Source organism: Palaemon carinicauda, chromosome 45, assembly GCF_036898095.1.
Source record: "Palaemon carinicauda isolate YSFRI2023 chromosome 45, ASM3689809v2, whole genome shotgun sequence".
NCBI classification, from domain to species: domain Eukaryota; kingdom Metazoa; phylum Arthropoda; class Malacostraca; order Decapoda; family Palaemonidae; genus Palaemon; species Palaemon carinicauda.
Genome location: NC_090769.1, coordinates 27,139,407 through 27,157,599, shown reverse-complemented (window position 1 = coordinate 27,157,599; position 18,193 = coordinate 27,139,407). Strand labels below are relative to the sequence as shown.

Here is an 18,193-nt window from a genome sequence, read left to right as displayed (position 1 = left end):
TGCCTGTACTTTTGGCTACGATGTTAGGTGTGTGTGTGTGTGTGTGTGTGTGTGTGTTTGCGTGCGCGAGCGTACGTGCGTGTGTTAAGTTGCGGTAACTGAAGGTAATCGCCAAACACAGCTGAGGAAGACTTGGCTAATCCAATTACATATGGGCAATTATGTGTTGCTTTTCGAGAAACGTGCACGAATTTCTTTCTATTGATTTAGCTATGGGACGGAGCTGAAGGTTTTTTTTTTTTTTTGTGTGTTTTCATAGGAATTAGATATATTTTCCTTAAAATATATAGAGCCAGCCCCTTATAAGATGTGTTAGTAACGTATTTTATTAGAGGGATATATTCTAATTACTAATAATTATTTTTAGTCAGAAAATAAGTCTGTGGCGCCATCAAGACTGATGATACAGCATGTATTTGCATTTGTTTGCTGATTTGAATAAGCTGTTAGGCTTAAATGGTGAAATAACAACATAACTTTTATTTTTAAAAACTGCAAATTTGATGGAAACAAACCCCAAAACAATATAAAATGGATCTTTGATATAATTTGTATAATACATACATTGTAATAGAAGAAAGAAAACTAGAGCGAATTTGACTCGTTTGGCAACAGCAGTCCATAAGGCAGAGGAACCCCCTCACCTTATAACTTATAAGTTTCCTTAGCGGCAAATATCTGGCGTCTCATTGGTTGACTCATCCTCTGCTGTGATTGGTGGTTGTATGTGACGTCATGGATTTCCTATTTTATGAATGAATTTCACTTGGTAGAAGTAAAATACCTATACTTATTTTAGATAAATTAAGACTTAGAAATTAAAAGAATTATGAAAACAAGCTTAGAATATTTTTGATTTATTAACAAAAGAGATAATAGATCTTGTTCATATGTGTAAGCTAAAAAATACGTATCTTTTAAAGAAATAATCAATGTTAGATGTGTACGTGTGAATGTCTAAACAAAGACAACAACCAATCACAGCCGAGAAGATACAGCCAATCAGAGGACCAGAATATCCCGACAAGTGAGAGTTCCTGAGACTTATGAGTTGCTGTAAGAAAAATTCTGCCCGGATTTCCACATAAAAATTTTCCAACGCTCTAGCTAAGGGAGATGGACCTGTGTTTGCTGGTTTGAGTCAGGTATTCAGTAACACGTGGCTAATACATTTTCAAAAGATACCATTATTTTCCCAAGCTTATATATAGTGAAGGTGCTACGTTACATGGCTTTATTTTAATTCGTAATTCGTTGCATCTCAAGTACAAGCCTAATGTAAATTATTCGAAAGAATAATTGACCGTTTTGATTACGATGTGTGTGTGCAAAGGGGAGTTCCGAGTATTTGTGTGTTGCTGTAGAAAAGAAAACAAGCCCGAATTTCCATAAAATTACATTCATACGTTAATGTTTTTGGAATAATAAATCTTTGGGACATCATAAAGAGTAGGATGAACTCTACAGTTAGTCTAGATGACTGATTAATTATGTTTGCTGGTTTTAGTAATGCATTGAGAAACACATTGCCAATATTCGATATTCAAATATATACTATTATTATATTGAGCATAGATAGTGGAAAAAATGCATGATTGCAATTTGTATCTTCCTGCATTTCAATTATTCAAAAGAATAATAGAATGTTTTAGCAAACCATCTGATGGGCTTTATATGATTTACAGGTAATAATCATGATACATGAACCACATATTTTTTCCCAACTGGTTACATTGTTTATTAAAGATTTCTAACTGTAACTGTTGCCACAAATAACTTTTTTTTAGGGGGGCCGATTTCTCCTACCCAAAGTCCCCGTTTCCAATTGGTATCCCTAATTAATTTTTAAATCTGGGATGTAGAAAATTTAATGAATGGGGATGTTTTCTCCAATATACATTGTCATAAATGAATAAAACACAAGACAGCGAGTAAGAAAGTTAAATGGTTTGTGGTTTATGTATTTACCTAGAAATTAAGCTATATTAATCATGACTCCCGTAAAACCCCTGAGCGTGCATATGAATGCAAATGTAGTTAGGGTTGGCCATTACCAAAATACAGTATAGTGTGTAGGGTAACCGAGCCAATGAAGAATCTGAAGATTTGTGGTATGGTAACACTGTATTGGTAAGGAAGTGGTAAGACTGAGGATAAGAAAGGAAAGCGTTGTGTACAAGGACTTCAATCTAATCCTCACTCTTGCTCATCTCTCACACTGCTCTCTTTAGTTTATTAGGTAAGTTTAGTGAACTATGAACAACTATTAGTAAGGTATCAGGAATCATGTTAAGTCCGCCAATGTATATCCAGCCCTCCATATTTATTATGTATGAGAGGAGGCTGTATATCATATGGGTAAGTAATGTATAGAGAAGAAAAGGCTTGATTTACGTTTATATATCGATTCCCCAGTATGTTTTCCCCACCCAAAACCCCGAGTTCCCACTGGGGGTCCCCCATTATTGGAGGATATAGATGTATATATATTTCTGAAGCTATTAATTTGCGACGGGAACGAGTGTCATTTTCGAAGAGAGCGTAATTTTTTCTATAAGAAAAAGTTGTTGTTTTCCTAGGTTACATTGCCCTGTAATACACTACAATGAAACTGAAATGTGTACTAACCTTAACCTAACCTAGGATACGGTCTCCTTACCTAGCCATACAGACCCCCCCCCCCCCCCCGAACCTATGTAACTTATAATGTTGTAGATAGAATTAAATTGAGGATATACCGTATCCCAACGTCACATACAATGCTGTAGATTAAATCAATTATGGAGGTATATCCCAACTTAACCTACCGCATGACATATTCCTGTTTAAAACATACCTCAAACAGTTATCAAACCTTTACTGTAGAGTTTTAAGCTTTGTAATATAGCTTGTAATACAGTTTGGCTCATCAAAACTTCACCTAAGGCACAACTAACAAAATTTCACAGCATAACACTTGGCAACTGTATACTGTAATAGTTAAATAATTTGGCAAAATTAGATTTGCTTATAAGAAGTGGTATATTTTTTTACTTGTTTAAGCATAATTTGTTCTGAACTTGAAGCAGAAAGAGAATGATAACTTGAATATAAAGCCACACGTATAAAGAACTTGCTAGTATATTATGCATTAATTGGTAGTATATACTTATTTCTAGCAAAACTGGAATTTTCTATAGGAAATGGACGGGTGCTGGCTATTTTGGCATATTTCTCTATACAGGTAATTGGGACCAGGTCATAATTACTTGTGTATTACTCAATTGTTCACTTTTGAGAGACTGATTGTTACTGCACATGCATTGCTTTTCAGTCGTTTTTGGTAGCTTTGTTTTTTTTGCATGAAGTAATCCTTAGCTGGCTTTATGATTGGATTAAGAGCTGCTAAATATTTATGCGTAAGTTTCCCGATGTTGTTTTACAAAGCCATTTTTTCCCATCCGAATCAGTTCCACCATGTCTACCGTTGGGAAAAAATGTCATCCATGTGGGAATTCAATCTATTTTGAAATTTAGTGTACTGTAATTTAATTTATTTTTGTCATTGATTGTTTAAAATACTCAGTTCAGTACATAGCTATTGTTGCTCGTGTGATAGTGAAACTATTCCCTGGGTAATACGTGATACTTGATTTTCCAGCAAAACTGGAATTTGCTGTAAGAAATGGATGTGTGCTAGCTACTTTGGCATTTGACTCAGTATGATTATTGGGGGTCTGTGACCCAAGTGTCGTCCAATTCAAATGTGAACACTATCCAAGTCTGTCAGTTGTTTACTTTTGAGAACCTAATGGTGGATTATTAGACATGCGTTAGTTTCATTTACTTGGGGAACTGAGTGTTTTTTTAATGACATGTTTATCAGCTAGTTTTTTAACTAATGAAGAGCTTTTAAGTACTGTACTTATGCTCAAGTCCCTGAATATACTTTTACTTCTCTCATCCCCACCCCTATTTTCTTTAGTTCCACCATGACGAGCGTATGCTCTTGGTGTTTAATAGAGTGGGAGGTAACTTAAGTATGTTTTAGGAAAAAATGACCTGGTATATGAGTTTTTACACAAATCGAGTCATCCCTTCATCCATTCCATGCCCTACCTGCGGTCATCTGTATGTCTTTAGGCCTCAATTGAAAATGTGGGCTTGTAATCAATCAGTCAAGGTTGCTAAGAAAGAGAAAGCATTATGCATGCTGGTTTTTTGTAACCCCATTTAAGGGCACTTTATTCTTTTTTAAAAACCTACGATCAAGTGTGACATAACTCCTGATCGTGAATATTTTTCTTTTAAAGAACCTTTCAGCATGGCACTATTGTCCAGAACTTACAGGCTATTGGAGGGCCTGGCTTAGTCGGTGAATTAGATGAATCTAAGTTTGGAGTGTCCAAATCTGTCCCCTGTCCTACAATTCCTCCTTAGGGTTGAGTGATAGGGCTACCTTGAGCCCCTGTGTGCAGTCCACTCTGGTACATATACCCTTCATAGTGTCCTATGGGGTTAGCCACTTGATGCGTTTTGTCCGCATGGGTTCTCCCCCCTCTTGGGTGTTCCCTAGCCCTCCCTTGGGCTACCCTGGCTCCCGGCCGCCTGCGGCCCCTGCCTCTGGGTGATAGGGCTAGTCTCTATCATGGGTACACCCACTCAGGTGGGATGTCTTGGGGTCCGTATACGTACCCCTACATCCCTCCTTCTGTCTCTTTCACTGTCCTGGTGCCGGTCCCTTGCCGCCTCCCCTGTCAGTGATACCCACCTCCCACCCTTGGTGACACATTCCTTGCCCCCTAGGCCGTCAGTCCTCCGTGTGCCGGGGACTGCCGCCTCCCGTCGGCGTCCAGCCGATGGCCTTCCCTCATACCTCATAGCTTCGGTCGTCCGTCCATCGGTCCGGCCCCCGGAGTGCCGGCATCCACTGCCGGCAGTCCGGTTCTGCTATAGCCCTTTCCTTGTCCCTGTCACCAAGCCGGCAACCTTCGGCTGCCGGAGCCGCCACTTCCCGCCGGCGTGCCTCCGTTGTGCCTGCGGCCGCCATCCTAGCATTACTCCTGACTTATATATTTGTCTTCCCTAATGCCAGAAACTCTACTGGAGCGGCCTCCGGCGTGCCGTCGGTCTGCCGGAGCCTTCCGGAGGCGTCAAAGCGACTTTCACCTCTTCTACTAGCTATCATCTCATGTTGATAGCCCTACATTTCAACCAGATGGTTTGACTACATAAATAGATAGGTATTATCTTACCGTTCTATTAATAACCATGCTGTCTTCTTGCATATCACAAATTTCCAGCATGCTGTGTGTATCTTAGCACGGCTGGTTGCCGGAAACCGTTACCCTATGGAATCGTCTACGTTCCCAATTCTATGGTCTGAGTGGCCTCAGTCCCAGTTTTATATTCTTGGCAATTCCCACTAGAATTCCCCCTGCCTCCCTGGCAATCTATGAAGAATTCTGCCCTGTGCCCTCGGTCACAAACAAATTGCCTATGGATAAGGTTACGGTAACCAGCTGGGCGGGTTACACGGAATATGTGTCTATCTCCTTCATTTCCGCCCACTCTCAAAACATCACATTGTTTATACCACTTAATATTAAGTTAAAGATTAATCCTTTAATATTTAACTTTAGAATATAAGTCATTCTTATGACTGCCCCATACTCATGTTCTCTTTCTCTTACAGGAGGAGTACGTGAAGTGTGATCACGGCTTCTGTGCAGTGAAGCGCCCGCACTTCTACGGGCACACGGCGTGTAGGACCCACGCCCCTTGCGCCAACAAGAAAGGCGATCTGAAGTTTTGGGACCCGCAGAACTGTACAGTCTGCAAGGACCGCCTGGTCGAGGCGTTCAATAACCCTCCCTCAGCGGAGGTTAGGGACGCTTCTCGAGAGAAGCTACGCAAATGGGTGCGTGGCTTCCAGAAGAACGCCACTGGACCATACCAGCCACCCGTTGAGATACTACCGCTAGAGAGTTATGGGGTCTTTTGACTGGCCAGACTGTACTACATTGGATCCTCCTCTCTGGTTACGGTTCATTTTCCCTTTGCCTACATACACACTGAATAGTCTGGCATATTCTTTACATATTCTCCTCTATCCTCATACACCTGACAACACAGATTACCAAACAATTCTTCATCACCCAAGGGGTTACTGCACTGTAATTGTTCAGTGCCACTTTCCTCTTGGTAAGGGTAGAAGAGACTCTTTAGCTATGGTAAGCAGCTCTTCTAGGAGAAGGACACTCCAAAATCAAACCACTGTTCTCTAGTCTTGGGTAGTGCCATAGCCTCTGTACCATGGCCTTTCACTGTCTTGGGTTAGAGTTCTCTTGCTTGAGGGTACACTCGAGCACACTCTCCTATCTTATTTCTCTTCCTCTTGTTTTGTTAAAGTTTTTATAGGAGATATTTATTGTTGTTACTCTTCTTAGAATATTTTATTTTCCTTTTTTCCTTTCCGCACTGAGCTATTTTCCCTGTTGGAGCCCCTGGGCTTATAGCATACTGCTTTTCCAACTAGGGTTGTAGCTTAGTAAGTAATAATAATAATAATAATGAAGACTTGAGGGCCTTGCTTTTCCCGAAGGCATCCCCAGATTCTGTGGTCCCCAAGGATCAGATCCCCACCGTCCAGATCACGGTGGAACCCAATGTAGTCATGGCCCAGTCATGCACGAGTGTCGCCTGGATACCGACAACGCAGAACGTATGTCGGAGGTGTCGGAGACCACGGAGAGGAACCTCATGGCCGAAGAACTGGACTATGAGGAAGACCGGGTGGAATACGCCGAGTTGGAGCAAGAGGTCGCTCCGCCTTCCACCCCCGCCCCAACTCCTACACCGACGGAAGTATCACTCCCGTGTACCTCCGCCACCCCGGACCCCATCCCATCCAGCGCCCAGGCGATGTTCCGTACGCTCGAAGCTCTTATGGACAAGAAACTCCGTGAGACACACGAATACATCAGGACCATGGGAAGTTCAAAGGAGCCGAAAAGGATTTCGGTTAAGGGCCTCCCGGCATGTTTGCACGCCAACCCCTGGAGGTATGCTGAGCACATGCCTATCGCAACGGGCAGGATCTTCGTCAGTGAGAAGGTCGGCTCGGTTGCCCTGGAAGAAGTGGAATTCTTCCCGAGTTTTGAGGCTTATCCGGACTGTTACGTCCGACTTCGATCCGAACCTGCCTCTAAAGAAGAGACCGAACCTAAGGAGGTGATAGTGTTCGATCTCCCGAAGGCCCAGGCTATGATGGCCAACACCCTTAAAAGTAGGGGCTTTACCTGCTCAAAGCTTCCGGCGCTGAGCAAGAAGCACCCTACCTACGTCGCACCAGATGATGCGATCCTCCCCTTCATGGAAAAGGCCTTCGCTGCGGTACACAAAGCAGTGGAAGAAGGGAAACCTTGTCCTGCACTGGAGGAGTGCAGACCCTTCTCCCTGATTACTCCCCCCGATGTTCGACACTGGAAAGATGTCCAGCATACTTTCGTGGTGGGGAAACTAGATCCTGACGTTGCTGGACGTCAGTTTAACGAAGACCTCCCGAAACTTAATGACCATCTCCTTCGTCGGGAACATGACACGAAGGAAAGGCTCGCCGCATCCATGTCCCTCCAGGTACAGCTTGACGTCATGGCCGGTGACACTAGAGTCCCCGATCACTACATGGTGCTCGCCAAAACGCATTTGGCGACTGTAGTTAAGGACCTGTACAGCTTCATGAAGGCTCGTAGAGCCTGTCGTGAATTCGTGTTCTCCAGTGCCACAGTGAGACACGAACCCCGGAGGCTGATTTCCTCCAACATCTGGGGTAAGCACCTCTTTCCCTCTGACCTTGTGAAAGAGATCACCGACAAGGCCGCCACGGAGAACAGGAACCTTCTCCACAAGTGGGGCATGTCGAAGAAGAGGAAATCCTCTCAGGACGACGGCCCTCAACCTAAGAGGAAATCCTCCAAGCAGAAACCCCAGCAACGTCAACAGAGACGGCAGTTTCCGGGACCCGCTACTCCCCAAGTGGCAGCTCAGCCACAGCAGACCTTTCAGCTGGTCACCCAACCGGTCTTGTCACAGTCGCCGGTTTTCACCCCTGCTTTCGAGCAACAGACGACTACCTTTCGTCCCAAAGGTAGAGGCTCAAACAGAGGTGCAGGCAGAGACACATCTCGCCGTCCCTCCAGAGGCAGAGGAGGAAGGGGAGCTAGCGGCCGAGGCAGTAAACCCTCGGGACACCAGAAGCAATGAAGTGCTTCCGGTGGGAGGAAGACTCCGCCAATTCCAGGATCGTTGGACCTTTGATCCCTGGGCACACAGCATCGTCAAGAAGGGTCTAGGCTGGAGTTGACTCAACCACCCCCAACCTTCCAGCAATTCTTCCAACAATCAACCCCCCTTCTGGAAGAATATGTCCTAGATCTCTTGAACAAGAAGGTGATAAGGAGGGTAAAGTCCACCAGGTTCCAAGGAAGACTGTTTTGCGTCCCAAGGACTCCGACAAGCTCAGAGTCATTCTAGACTTATCCCCCCTCAACAAGTTCATAGCGAACAACAAGTTCAAGATGCTGACTCTTCAACAGATAAGGACCCTTCTGCCTCAAGGTTCCTACACGGTCTCCATAGACCTGGCGGATGCCTACTGGCACGTTCTAATGAACCACCACGCTTCCTCCTACCTAGCATTTCGACTCCAAAGGAAAAGCTACGCCTTCAGGGCCATGCCCCTCGGATCTTCACAAAGCTGGCGGACGCCATCATACAACAGCTTCGCCTCCGAGACGTCCAGGTGATGGCCTACCTCGACGACTGGCTAGTCTGGGCTCCATCGCCCGAGGATTGTTTAAGATCCTGCAACAAAGTCACCCAGTTCCTAGAACACCTGGGATTCAAGATAAACGCGAAGAAATCTCGCCTCTTTCCAACTCAGAAGTTCCAATGGTTAGGAATCCAGTGGAACCTTCAGTCACACCGCCTTTCCATTCCCCAGAAGAAAAGGAAGGAAATAGCAGGGTCTGTCAAGCGACTGCTGAAATCCAAACGGATCTCAAGACGTCAGCAGGAACGAGTTCTAGGCTCTCTACAGTTCGCCTTAGTGACAAACCCAGTGCTACGTGCACAGCTAAAGGATGCCGCGGGAGTCTGGAGACGTTCCGCATCCATCGCTCGAAGAGACCTCAAGAGACGGCTCCCAAACAGACTTCGGCTGCTCCTAAAGCCGTGGTCGGAAGCAAAAGCCCTGAAAAGGTCCATCCCTCTTCAACACCCACCTCCATCACTCAACATCCACACAGACGCTTCGCTGGAGGGTTGGGGAGGTCACTCCCACCAAAAACAGGCTCAAGGAACATGGTCTCTCCTATTCAAGACGTTTCACATCAACATCTTGGAGGCCATGGCGGTCCTTCTAACTCTGAAGAAACTCTCCCCGCCTCCCTCGATCCATATTCGTCTAACCCTAGACAACTCGGTGGTAGTTCGATGTCTCAATCGCCAAGGCTTAAGATCGCCCCAGATAAATCAGGTGCTTCTGACAATCTTCCGTCTGGCAGAGAAGAAGAAATGGCACCTGTCTGCAGTTCACCTACAAGGATTCCGCAACGTGACAGCGGATGCTCTATCTCGGACAAGCCCGATAGAGTCGGAATGGTCTCTAGACGCAAGATCATTCTCCTTCATCTCTCACCAAGTCCCAGAACTTCAGATCGATCTCTTCGCAACGAGCGACAACAATCAACTTCCTCGATATGTGGCCCCGTACGAGGACCCCAAGGCAGAAGCAGTGGACGCCATGTCACTGGATTGGAACAGGTGGTCCAAGATCTACCTGTTCCCTCCCACCAACCTTCTGCTGAAAGTCCTCTCCAAACTGAGAACCTTCAAAGGGACAGCAGCCCTAGTGGCTCCCAAGTGGCCCCGGAGCAACTGGTACCCCCTAGTCCTGGAGCTACAACCTACGCTGATCCCTCTCCCGGGCCCAGTTCTCTCCCAGCAAGTACAGAAGTCGACTGTCTTCGCTTCATCATTGAAAGTCAGGGACCTTCATCTCATGATTTTCTCTCCCTAGCCGTGAAGAAAAGGTTCGGGATATCGAATAAGAGTCTCGACTTCCTCGAGGAATACAAGACCGAATCCACACGACGGCAATACGAATCATCCTGGAGAAAATGGGTCTCATTCGTCAAGGCAAAAAATCCTACGGAAATCACCATCGATTTTTGCATGTCCTCCTTTATTCACCTTCATGGACAAGAATTGGCAGCCAACACGATTTCTACTTGCAAATCGGCCTTGACTAGACCACTAATGTACGCCTTCCAGATTGATCTGTCCAGCGACATCTTCAATAAACTGCTGAAGGCATGCGCTCGTCTACGCCTAGCACCCCCACCAAAACCGATCTCCTGGTTCCTGGACAAGGTGCTCCATTTTGCCTCCAACTTGGACAATGATTCGTGCCCTCTCAAGGATCTGACTCAAAAAGTTATTTTTCTTTTTGCTCTTGCCTCAGGAGCCCGAGTCAGCAAAATAGTGACATTATCAAGGGACGAGGGTCACATTCTGTTTACAGATTCAGGAGACCTTACCCTCTTCCCGGATCTGACGTTTCTCGCCAAAAACGAACTACCCACCAAAAGATGAGGCCCTTGGAGAATCTGCCCCCTGAAAGAAGATGCCTCTCTATGTCCAGTAGAGAGCCTCAAGGTCTATCTTCGTAGAACTTCGGACTTTGGTGGAGGCCAACTCTTCAAAGGAGAAACATCGGGCAGCGACCTGTCACTGAAACAACTACGAGCGAAAATCACCTACTTCATTCGCAGAGCGGATCCTGACAGTACACCCGCAGGTCACGATCCTAGAAAAGTTGCATCGTCTCTGAATTTCTTTCAGAGTATGGATTTTGAAAGCCTTAAGAGTTTCAGAGGCTGGAAATCCTCACGTGTTTTCTTCAAACATTATGCGAAACAAGTGCATGAAGTCAAACATTTTGTGGTAGCCGCAGGTAGTGTTATGAAACCTGCACCTAACTCTGCATAGAACAGTGAGTTACTTGGGACTCTAACTCCTCGGGTGCCTATGTTGACCCTCGTGTGATACGTAGTGATTTCAAAGACACTTAGTGCTTTTTCATATACTGTTCTTATCCCAGGTGAAATGTCATAGTCGTCACATGAGTGCCGCATGCCTAGAGCGTGATGTGTTTTCTTTTTAAAGACTGACGTTCCTCTGGAACGAGTGCCTACTAATAATTTGAAATTCCCTTTCAGATTCAAGAGCAAGTCTTTCATTACTATGTACATTATAATTTGTTGCAAATTACTTTTACATATTTATTGCATTTAATTACCATATTCTGCAATTGTGAAATAAAATTTCTAATTTATTACTTGTGCGTCTCAATCCGCTCCTACCTATACTATAAAATACATGACTGTCGTAGTTTTATTATCCCCTTCCTCTTATATACGATAAAGATTACTAAGGATTCAATCCTTATTATATACTCACCTCTGCAATGTAATATTCCTACCCGAATACTTACTTACATCATGCCTTCGAGACCAGACGATTCTCTCTCTCTTCACATACAGTGTCTAACCACCACTTGTCTGCCTTTGAGAATGTTCCTATATGAATACCAACCATTCAGTCTTGTCTCCGAGTTCTTCATATTCTCCCAGCAAGGTGGGTAGCCCTTCCATGACCACTTTGATCTTCAGCATGGTCCGTTGGGACTTCACTGCCAGGGGGGGGCAGGAAGTTTTCTTCCCTACGGTTCCTCTATTGAGATTAATATGCTAACCTGTTCAAAGCCCTCGGCACTTACTTTTCAAGGGGAAAAATCTACCACGATACATTGATTCTCTGGTATTCTTCCATCAGGACGCCATGGCTTGAGCCCAAAAAACGGATTTTGAGCGAAGCGAAAAATCTATTTTTGGGTGAGATAGCCATGGCGTCCTGATGGACCCTCCCTGCTACTTCGTCCAGTTTTTTCAGGTCCCACCCTGTTCTGCTGTATCATGGTGATCGGCAAGCAACTGGCTTCAGGATGAGTACGGACGTGACGTCATTTAGCAATGGCGCCCGTTTGTTTACGTCTCGAGTACCAAAAGTAGCCACGGACGAGATTAGCTGTGGAACGGCTCCCCAGCTATTCTCCGCCCCTACACATCGAAGTGTTAACTCTATGTGGGGTGCAGATAGCTATGTAGCGCGTTAATACATGCGTCCCCTGTTGATATATGATGTCTTAAAAGGAAACCTTTGGGATACTCGCTCCAGAAGTTAGAATTCTGTGATAAACCTGTGGTTAAATTCTCTGGGAATATCTAGTAGTTATATACCCAAGGAAGCTACCAAAAAGGAACCCTCCATCAGGACGCCATGGCTATCTCACCCAAAAATAGATTTTTCGCTTCGCTCAAAATCCATTATATAAGAAAGTCTTCAGCAGACATATATCTAGATTCCAATAGTTTGAAACATTATTATTATTATTATTATTATTATTATTATTATTATTATTGTTATTTTTATTATCGTTATTATTATTATTATTATTAATAGCTAAGCTACAACCCTAGTTGGAAAAGCAAGATGCTTTAAGCCCAAGGGCTTCTACAGAAAGAAAAATAACCTAGTGAGGAAATAAGGAAATAAATAAACGATATAAGTAGTAATACACAATTAGAATACACGTCTACAAATTTGTGTATTACATTAATGGATTAATTCCAAAGGTTTCTACGATGAAAATAGTAAATGAATTCTTTGAAATAAGCTTACATAGGCCTAAATCTTTGACGTATCTTGAAAAGACATTGCCCTAGCAATCAGGACAATGCCCTTGAGACTGACCATATATATGATCAGTGCCTAAACCTCCTCTCCACCCAAGCTAGGACCAGGGAGGGCCAGGCAGTGGCTGCTGATGACTCAACAGATAGACCTATAGGCTCCCCCAAACCCCCCAACCTTAGTTCACAAGGCTGGTAAGGTTGCAGACACTAATGGCACTAATGAGTCTGAGCGGGACTCGAACCCCTGACCAGGAAACACCAGGCAGAGACGTTACCAGTCAGGCCACAGCAACCTAGTTCTCTATAAATGGCTAATTTAAAAAGGTATATAAGAACAGAGGATTTAAGGCTTCCCATGAGGCAGAAAATGTATTTTATGGCTTCCATTATTACAAAAGATTTAAAATATTTAAATTTATAAACTATGAGGTAAGACCTCCGCCATTGCAACAATTTTGAACTTTTTAAAAGTTCCATCAATTCAACTGGCAGATTAGGAAGACTATTCCAGGACCTGGTTAAAACGAATTAAACTAATGGTGATTAACTATATTCCCGAATCACTCATTCCAGATTAGATAATAAGTGCTCTCTCTCTCTCTCTCTCTCTCTCTCTCTCTCTCTCTCTCTCTCTCTCTCTCTCTCTCTCTGCTCAAATGTCTGACACCAATGGGCGCAATAAATTGATTGAAATAAAAATCTCTCTCTCTCTCTCTCTCTCTCTCTCTCTCTCTCTCTCTCTCTCTCTCTCTCTCTCTTGAGGCTCAACACTAGGCCTACACAACATTCTATAAGTTTTATTCCAGCTGCGACCAGATTATGGAATGATCTTCCAAATCTGGCAGATGAATTGGTGGAAATTAAAAAGTTCAAACTTATATCTTAGTAATAATAATAAGTTCCCTTTCTTATGAACCAAACAATTATTATTATTATTATTACTAGCTAAGCTACAACCCTTGTTGGAAAAGCAGGATGCTATAAGCCCAAGGGCTTCAACAGGGAAAAGTAGCCCAGAGAGGAAAGGAAACTAGGAAAAATAAAATATATATCCAATCAGAAATAAGATAGAAGAGTTTCAGTAGGAGATGGGTGCTTGCAGTGAACCTTGTGAAGTGCACCGTGGGCATTTCCTTATGGTCTCTGCATTATCTCCTGTGACTATAGGTGCACCTCCTTTTTTGCTTTCTAATTCCCCATATGTTCCCACCATATGGGGAAGAAATCGTGAATTAAATTTAATAAATATAGTGTAAAATCAATAATAAAGACATATTTTATAAAACATATTGTTTCAGAAATTAGGATTTTAAGATATATTAAAAGATATAACCATTTTTTATTGTAAGATACTAGAAATTCCAATCTATTTGTTACAAACCAAATATTAGATATGAATTATAATAGGTCTAGAAAATTAAATCTCTTACGATAAAATAGTTGAAATCAATATTTAGATAGAAATATTCTTAATAAATATTTATAACATATATACGTTTAAAACACATTTTAATTTATTAAGTAAGAAAAAATAATCGCAAGTTTAAATAATGCAATGGTTTGATTATACGTCCCCGGTAAGGCTAAATGCTACCGAATTCTGTCTGGTGGTAAATTCCAGTTTATATTTCTAAGCTTTTGGTTATATATAATTGCTTTGTTTAGTAAATATATATACATTTATTATAAATAACATTTATTTATACCCACAAACCACTTACATGCCTTAAAATAACTTGTAAAATAAATAAAGTGGAAAAAACAATTGTTTCACAGGATGCGCAAGAATTTGATAAATATTTTTTTTCCGGTTATGGCGATGTATAACTACTTTTATAAATGAATAAATAAGTAATTTGTTATTAATATAATTTAAGTAAAGCACTTATATGCCTTAAATTTACTTACAAGTGAAAAAATAAAATAGAAGTATCAGAATGTGCACGAAAAGTTCTGTTGGCAAACTAGTCAAACTCGTGCCTCTATTGAAAGAGGAGGATTCATCCTATTTCATTTTTCATACACAACAGTGTGATATTTATTTATTTATGGAGCCTGAGAAGAATATTTTCCTTTTCCTCATATGTTTTACATATTTAATTGTTTTAAGCAATTTCAGATTTTTTTTTCAAAGTATGAGATGTTAAGATTTTGTCAAAGCACTTATATAAAATGTAACAAGAAAGTCTTAGTTTAATTTATTCGTGAAAGACTTAATATCTTCAGTCTTAAGGCCGCTTATCTTGTCTACGTTAATTTGCAACCATTTGTAACTGTTTTTGTGTCGGCATGATTTTGTTGGCTGATGCACACACACACACATTATATATATATATATATATATATATATATATATATATATATATATATATATATATATATATATATATATATATATATATATATAATCGAATTACACTACCTACCGATTGATGCTAGATTGGAATTTAATATATGTATATGCATATGTATATATATATATATATATATATATATATATATATATATATATATATGCATATGTATATATATATATATATATATATATATATATATATATATATATATATATATATATATATATATATCTATATATATATATATGTATGTATATATATATATATATATATATATATATATATATATATATATATATATATATATATATATATATATATATATATATATATATATATATATATATATATATCGAATTACACTACCTACCGATTGATGCTAGAATGGAATTTAATATATGTATATGCATATGTATATATATATATATGTATATATATATATATATATATATATATATATATATATATATATATATATATATATATATATATATATATACATATATATATATATATATATATATATATATATATATATATATATATATATATATATATATATATATATATATATATATATATATTAAATTCAATCCTAGCATTAATCGGTAGGTAGTGTAATTCGAGTAGCCTTAGGAATAACAGTTTTATAAACAACGTAAAAAGAATGAACTACGATTTTTTAAACATGGTTTAACTACTTTAGAATGTAAGAGGGCAAATATGTTTATATATACAATGTGAACGTGTTTCTTGATATTTGAATATACGAACGTGGCCACGTAAATATATATATATATATATATATATATATATATATATATATATATATATATATATATATATATATATATATATATATATATATATATATATATATATATATATATATATATATATATTACATATAGTCATATACAAATTAAGACATTACGTTTTTTAGTCTACTACTTCACTGTCACAAACAAGATAACCGAGTGCAGTATTGTACTAAATAAATAATATTCTAATGTACAGATAGTAGAAGTATGATGATGTATTTATTATTTCTAAAAGAATTTTTAATATATTTAAAAAAAAAAATACGTCAATTTTCACATACCAGAGATTGAACAATAAGGTACCACATGAAATTAGAACAAATTATTGTAGTGTTGCATATATCTCCCTAATATAAGAGCCTATATTTTATAATATATACCTATAAGGTGTTAATTGTTGCTATGAAATAAAATAAAATATAATAAAAATATTTAGTTTTATCGTATTAGAATGGCTAGAAATGAAAAAAAAAAAACTTTAAAATGAAATGTAATATACAGAATGAGGCCTTCCCGGCCAGGAACGGTGGAACCGTATAAACGTAAACAATTTAAATTGTGAAGATATAGTTGAGTGTCGACGTAAAGATAGGGAAACAATTCAACTATATTTAACGGTAAGATTAAAGTATATAGATTTATAGATATAGAGGGTTGTATGTATGATAGCGGCCTCCTGTATGTATTATCAAGCCAAACTTAAAATACGGCAGTGTAAGGGGTTGCAGCCACCCCGTTAGGTAAGTAGGTAAGGACACGGCTTGTAGGTTAGGTTAGTGGGGGGGGGGGGGGAATGTCTAGGTTAGTTGATGTACATTTGTGAGGAACTGGCCGCTGATATACAAAGGCTCTGGGCAAGGTCTATAGAATACGAAGTCTTCTCACGCTCAGATTAGTGAGGATATGGTGGCTTGGGGGGGAGATAATCCTTGAAGTCAACATAGCCAATGCATCAGTCTCCTTTGTCAACATTCATACAGATATAGTGATTTTTTGTTAATTTCTTTGTAATTAATAACAAATTAAGAGCCACTTTATTATCTTAGGAAAATAACATTACTCACTGTGGTAACAGTCCTGTATTTTGTGCATAAAAGATTTATTTAATTACATTTGCTTACAAGAGTAAAGGAATAATATTTAAAAATAAATATTTTCACATTTCCACCACTTCCATGATAAACATGGTTATGCTCGTCTTAAATCTTTCTTCTTACAAGCAAATAATTAAGAAACCAACTTCAACATTTTACTTACAGCTTTCCGAGATGAGCTAATGTTTTTATTCAAAATTTGAATCCTAAAAAAAGTACGACAACGTACTACAAAATACCCAATAACTTCCTAAGGTAATAAAATATGCTCGTACATCATTTCAGCTAATGAAGTTATTACGTTTCCCCCTGATTTCAAAGATTTCTCGCCATGAAAACAAAGAAACATTTTTTCCATTGTTTTTAGATTTTCGAAAACTTCTTCGTTGGGTTTCATCAGTTTTCTGTCACCCCTACTTACAGCACCATCCATGTTTTATCCCCTTTACTTGCTCTATTGCCTAAAAATTCATACTGGGGAAACTTCCGAGCTATAAACCCTCCCACATATTATCGTCCTTCTTCCGTGGCATCTTGTAATAAACCTTCCACATCTTCCAGATTAGCATTAATGCAATTTTCAAATTCAATTTTCTGGCGAGCAAAACAACATAGCAGACAAGCTTAATTCTTTCTGAAGGTAATTTTCTTCATTTTCAATTACTGTATTTCCTTGGAAAGAAAATGAGCAAATTGTTTTAAGTTGCATTCACACCTTCACAACTGTGATTGTTAGATTTGGAACCTAAGAGAATTGCAGCCTTTCCTAATAGGTGGGCTCAGACCCGGTGTTTAAATGCAACAGGAGAGGGATGCTGATGACATGCACCTATCTGACGTATGCAACCAAAGAAGTGCTTTCTTCATTTATATCAGATTTCGAGGCACCGATTTGTCTAATAATTCGTACATCAAATTCCTTTCATAGACATCCGCTTCAAAGTGCCGGCTACATATCAGTGCATTCTCAACCCATTTTCTCCTAGTTTCACTGTCCTTTGGAACTGAATGAAATATAAGATCTGAATTTTTCGTCCTGTTTGAGAAGCATCCAAACACAGCTCGGTTATTGGGCATATTGGTAATTGAATATTGTTGTTAAAATTTTCACAACCACTTTCAAG

General features: G+C 40.0%; 1 protein-coding gene across 4 annotated transcripts in view; it reads left to right on the top strand.

Annotated features, from left to right (window-relative positions):
- LOC137634979 (uncharacterized) overlaps positions 1-18,193 on the top strand; it is a 205,253-nt gene that overhangs the window by 43,388 nt on the left and 143,672 nt on the right. The window contains exon 1 of one of the 4 annotated variants that reach the window (XM_068367577.1): positions 2,112-2,239. The exons of 2 other annotated variants lie outside the window; for them this stretch is intronic. The gene's annotated coding sequence lies outside the window, so the exon portion shown is untranslated. Of the gene's footprint in view, positions 1-2,111; positions 2,240-16,495; positions 16,593-18,193 lie in introns of those variants that run through there. One more of the 4 variants, XM_068367576.1, reaches the window with a different exon arrangement.